At 47.8% G+C, this 5,621-nt stretch overlaps 1 pseudogene; it reads right to left on the bottom strand.

The window, feature by feature from the left end:
• Positions 1 to 1,077: 1,077 nt before the first annotated feature.
• Positions 1,078 to 1,971, bottom strand: LOC113607383 (solute carrier family 52, riboflavin transporter, member 2 pseudogene; annotated as a pseudogene).
• Positions 1,972 to 5,621: the final 3,650 nt, after the last annotated feature.

The following is a 5,621-nucleotide window of genomic DNA, read 5'->3' on the forward strand; positions in this document are numbered from 1 at the left end:
TTAATTAGAGCTCAACTAATTGGCAATTCACATCTAAAGCTTGATTACATATGCCATCTACTATTTTTGTCTAATAAGTGCTCTTTAAAAATAAGTTATGAACGTCAAATTCACATAACATAAAAAGAATCATTTTAAAGTGAACAATTTGGTGGCATTCAGCACAATCACAATGTTGTGAAACCACCACCTCTATCTAGTTCCAAAACATTTCCATCACTCCAGAGTAAAACCCCTGTCCATTAAACAGCTTCTCCCCATTCCTTCCTCTCCCCAGCCTCTGTCAACCACCATTGTGTTCTATCTCTGGATTTAATTCTTCTGGATATTTCATATAAATGGAATCATACAATATGTGACCCTCTGTGTCTGATTTCTTTCACTCAGTGTTACGTATTCAAGGTTCATCCACACTATAGCATGTATCATATTTCATTCCTTTTTGTTTTCAGCTTTACTGAGGTATAATGGACAAATAAAATTGTAATATATTTAAAGGGTACAATGTGATGATTTCATATCCATATACATCGTGAAAGAATTCCCACAATCAAGTTAACATGTCCATCACCTCCATCACGTTATATATTTATCTTTTTTGTGTGTGCTTGTGAGAACACTTAAGATCTACTCTCTTAGCAAATTTCAAAATATACAGTACAGTCTGATCAACTATAGTCACCACGCTATACATTAGACCCACAGAACTTATTCACTTTATAACCAAGTTTGTACTCTTCACCGGTCTCTTCTCATTTCCCTCACCCCCCCCCACCACCCCAACACCTGGCAACCATCATTCTACTCTGCTTCTTTTGATTTTTTCTTTTTTTTGAATAAAAATGCTTTATTGTACAAATCCCACACAGATCCCAGGCGGGGGGCCAAGTCCACATCCCCAGCTTGGCTTTGGCTTCAAGCCTGCTCTGTGGTCCCCAGATTCTCCTGTGGAGAGCGCAGGTGTCCTACAGCATGCTGTGTGTGGGGTCGGCCTCTCTGGGCTGTGGGCACTCAGGCACTGTGGCAGCCCCAATCTGAAGACAGGTGGGGTGGAGCAAAGTCCCCACCTGCCCAGGTTTAGAAGGCACATTGGGCCACATGGTTCTTCCTGCTGGGGAACGCGTGGTAGATGGTGAGAGGGAATATGACAACAGCGCTGAAAGGGGAAGCCCACCTGGATGGCCAAGCCTGCCGCCAGCAGTGACAGCTCCCCACTTCCCCATCCCCCCCGTGCAGCAGGGAGCTGGCAGCCGCCTTCACATATGAGAACATGCCCAGACACAGAATCTACACCACCACCACAAGGACCACCCCTGCAGAGGTGCCCACCAGGGGTGGGCAGGGGCTCAGGATCGCCAGCACCATCAGGCAGGCCGCAAAGAGCATGCCCAGCAGAGAGAGACTGCCCAGCCCTGCCAGGGACCTGCATAGAACGCCCATGGTCAGGAAGCAAGTGAGGCGGCACTGCCCAGCACCACGGCCAAGTGGTAGGCCAGGTGTCTGTAGGGCGGGCAGAACCAGCTCTGCACAACAGGCAACCCATCCTTGGTCAGAGCGTTGGTGGTGGCCAGCAGGCCCAGCAGACAGGCACCACCGATGGGCTGCAGGGTCTGGGCTGGCCGGGTAGCTCCTGGGCTGCAGGGTCTGGGCTGGCCGGGTAGCTCCTGCCGCGCCAGGCCTCTTCCTCCACTCCTGGGTCTCCCATTTGCAGGCCAGGCCCTGGGCCCCTTGTGGGTACAGCTGGCGGTGACAGCAACAGCAGCAGGAGACCCTAGAAGGCGGCAGCAGGATGGGGGCCCCCTCGCCCTTGCCTGGGGCCGACTGCTGCCACAGAGTCACCACCAGCAGCAGACCCAGGGTGTCCAGCGCCACAAGCACAGAGAGGTAGGAGGGGAGACTCCAACCCTCGGGGAGGTTTTTTAACTCCCCCAGGCAGCCACCCGGATCCTGTGACAGCAGCCCATGAGCCATGCCAAAGAGGGCTGCCAGCAGGTGGGTCAGCACCGGAAGGCCCAGCGGGGGTGCCGCCACTCAGCCCAAGGCTGGGACATCCAGGACAGGGCCAAGGTCACAGCCAGCTCCTCTGTCCTCACCTAGGGCCAAAGAAGATGCTTCAGGCTCTGCTGGGGACAGAAGACCCCGTCAAGCAACACCACACGGCAAGGCCGTCAGGCAGGGGGTCAGGAAGGCGCCACAGCCCCAGGGGAGGATGATGAAAGAGGGAGGTGGCCTTCGGGTCCGACATCCCGACACCACCACCACACTCACCCTCACATCACGGAACAAAGACTCCGGGACAGGATCTGCTCTCAAGCGCCACGCAGAGCTCCGCGGCTTCTGTGAGACCCGTGACTGCCGGGCCGAGTGGGGCCTGGGGGCGTTGCCGCGGCGGGCACCGCCCCTCGCTGCGTCAGGCGGCGGCGCAGAGAGGTCCAGGGCACGCACCCACCAGCCCGCCCGGGTCCATGCTCCCTGTCAGACGCCTGCGCTCCCTGACCCGGCGGCAGGCCTGCCCGCCGAGCTTCGAGGGTGCCGCCTCTCGCCCAGGGTCGCGGCTCCGTCCCAGAGCCGGTGGGGGCGGAAAGCGCAGCTAAGCCGGTGTGAGGACTCCAACTTGCCGTCCCGGACTCAGGGAAGCCCTGGGCCGGCGCGCCCCCGGCATGGTCCAGCGCCCATGTGAGTTTGAGATATATATATATATATATTTGTTTGTTTTTTTGTTTGTTTTAAAAGATTACACTTTTGAGTGATATCATGGCTTGTCAAAAATTAATTGAGCAGGTATCTGGGGGTTTATTTCTGGGGTCTCGTATTCTACTGTTCTGTTCCATCCATCTATGTATCTGGTTTTATGCTGATTGCACACTGTTTTGATTACTGGAGCTTTTTTTTGTTTGTGTTTTTTTTTTGGCGGTACGCGGGCCTCTCACTGCTGTGGCCTCTCCCGTTGCGGAGCACAGGCTCCGGACGCGCAGGCCCAGCGGCCATGGCCCACGGGCCCAGCCGCTCCGCGGCATGCCGGATCCTCCCGGACCGGGGCACAAACCCGCGTGCCCTGCATCGGCAGGCGGACTCTCAACCACTGCGCCACCAGGGAAGCCCGATTACTAGAGCTTTGAAACATGGTTTGAAATCAGGCCCTGTGATGCCTCCAGCATTGTTCTTTTTCAAGATGGTTTTGTCCATTCGGGGTATTTTGTGGTTCCATACCAATTTAAGAACTGTTCTTTCTATTTCTGTGAAAAAAGCTATTGGAATTTTGCTAAGGATTTAATTGAATCTGTAGATGACTTTGAGTAGTATGGACGTTCTAACAGCATTAATTCTTCATATCCATGAGCACTAAATATCTTTCCATTTATTTGTGTCTTGTTAAATTTCTTTCATCAGTGTTTTCTGGTTTTCAGTGTACAGATCTTTCGCTTCCTTGGTTAAATTTATTCCCAAGTATTTTATTTTATTTTTGATGCTATTGTGAATGAGATTGTTTTCTGAATTTCCTTCCCATAGTTTGTTGTTAATATATAAAAAAATGCGACTGATTTTTGTATATTGATTTTCTATCCTACCACTTCACTGAATTTATTAGTTTCAAACAGTTTTTTCTTTTTTTGGTGGAGACTTTACGGTTTTCCATATATGATATCATTCCATCTGCAAACAGGAACAATTTTACTTCTTCCTGTTTGCTTTGGACGCCTTTTAATTCTTTTTCTTGCCTAATTGCTCTTTTGGGCTCCTTGGAAGATCCCAGGCAGCACCTAGATGCTAGCTAACCAGGTGCCAGAACTTCAGACAGCAGCTAGTGACACATGCAGTCAAATTTCTCCCAGAAAAAACTGGGAGGTGGGCGATTTTGTCTGCTTCCTCTGTGCTGAGCCTGGGGAGATAGCCATGGGGAGTGCCAGCACACCCATTTAAGAACTGCTCTGTGTGCTATAGATCTTGGGACTATAGCAAGCTCCATTGGCTCTCAGAGGTAAATGATTTACGGGCCCTTGGGTGGCGGCCTTAAAAGTTGGAGTGCATATGAGTAGTCCAAACGCTTCAATTCTTAGGAAGAAGCTGGAATCACTCCTGATTGTAAGGGGCTGTGCTGGAGGTGGGGTTTATGGTGAAAGTGTGTTTTAGCCTGTCCCACCTGCTTCGATGTGGATACTTTTTCAGTCACCTGAAGTGTAGAGGTTACTCAACTAGTTTATGGATTTCTCTCAGAGGAAACTGCTCTGAGTGTAGCTACTCATTTGGTCCGTGGAAGGAGGGAAATGTCCTATGTCTCCATCTTGGTGATATCATTCCAGAATTATCCCTTCATTCCTTTTTATGACTAAATAATATTTTATTACATGGTTCTACCAAGTTTTGTTTATTTATTCATTCATTGACGGACATTTGGGCTGATTCCACCTTTTGGCTGTTGTGAATAGTGCTGCTCTAATAAGTGTTTTTAAAAATTGTTCTTATCAAAGCTGTGTAGGCACATAGTTTTCAGAGTCAAATAGTTTCACAAGGCCTCTTATGAAAAGTAGCAGTTCCCTGAACAATCTTCCTTTACTGCTGAGTTTCTTTGCTCCCTAAAGGTTGGTGGGAATAGGAACTACTCAGAGCCATGTGTGATGTTTGGAAATTGTTCTGCTCCTTTTTCTTAGTTCTTTCCTTGGCCTTTCACACATGTGCCAACCAGTGCTCTGCCTGCAAGGCCTCCAGGGCTCAGGTGCTCTCTCTCCACGTGGTGCCTCCTCTCCTGTTCTTGGCCCTGCAAATTCTAATCATCTAGGCCTCCCCCAACTCATTCTCTGTCTCCTCAACTTTGGGCTCTGTTTAGTGTCCCCCCGCCCCCCAGCCCCTTCCTTGCAGCCTGGAAATTGCCTGAGTCTGGTCCATCTGTATGGCTTGTAGATACTGTGGGAGGTGATGAAGGTACATGCTCTTAAGTATTAAAACCTTTCTGTATCATCTGAGATGTCAAATTATCATTTGGGAATAAAACATAGAATTTATGTCCTCCTAAGAGTATATTAAATGTCAATCTTAAGTGGAACAGTTAAGGAAGCACCTGTTAGCATTATAAAACCTTTTAAATTGTCTTACCCTCTCCTTGTGTATGTGCAAGAATTATTACAAGATAAAATAGAAAGGTACATCACAAATGATTTTGCAAGAACTGGATATAGTTAACACTTTAGCCAATGCTTTTCCTAATGAAATCTGTACATTCTAACTAACTATCGAATTAATCCATTGCTAATTGAGTTACCCTGAGACTGTTTTGCTTGAAGGAGAGTTATGAACTGCTAGGGAGACACAATTTTTGCATATCAATTTGTAGCAACTCAACTGTTATTGACCTTTGACTAGTTCTGGTCCCTGAATTAAACATAAAGATAACTTGTGACTCATCTGGATTTTAAATTTTGGATGCTTCTAGCAGCAAATTTTAAAATAAACATTGCATTTTAATATGCTTATTTTTCTGAAGTGGGTGAATCAAACATTTCAGATTTTAGAACCCATAATTCATTTCTCTATGTTTTTCAAACAAAAATGAGCAGAGGAAAAAAACCCATTTTTATTATTTTAGCTCTCTGTATTATCTGACATTATGTTCAGTGAGATCATTT

The sequence above is a fragment of the Aethalodelphis obliquidens genome, unplaced genomic scaffold, assembly GCF_003676395.1.
Source record: "Aethalodelphis obliquidens isolate GAN/ISIS:26980383/991018 unplaced genomic scaffold, ASM367639v1 scaffold48, whole genome shotgun sequence".
Taxonomy (NCBI): domain Eukaryota; kingdom Metazoa; phylum Chordata; class Mammalia; order Artiodactyla; family Delphinidae; genus Aethalodelphis; species Aethalodelphis obliquidens.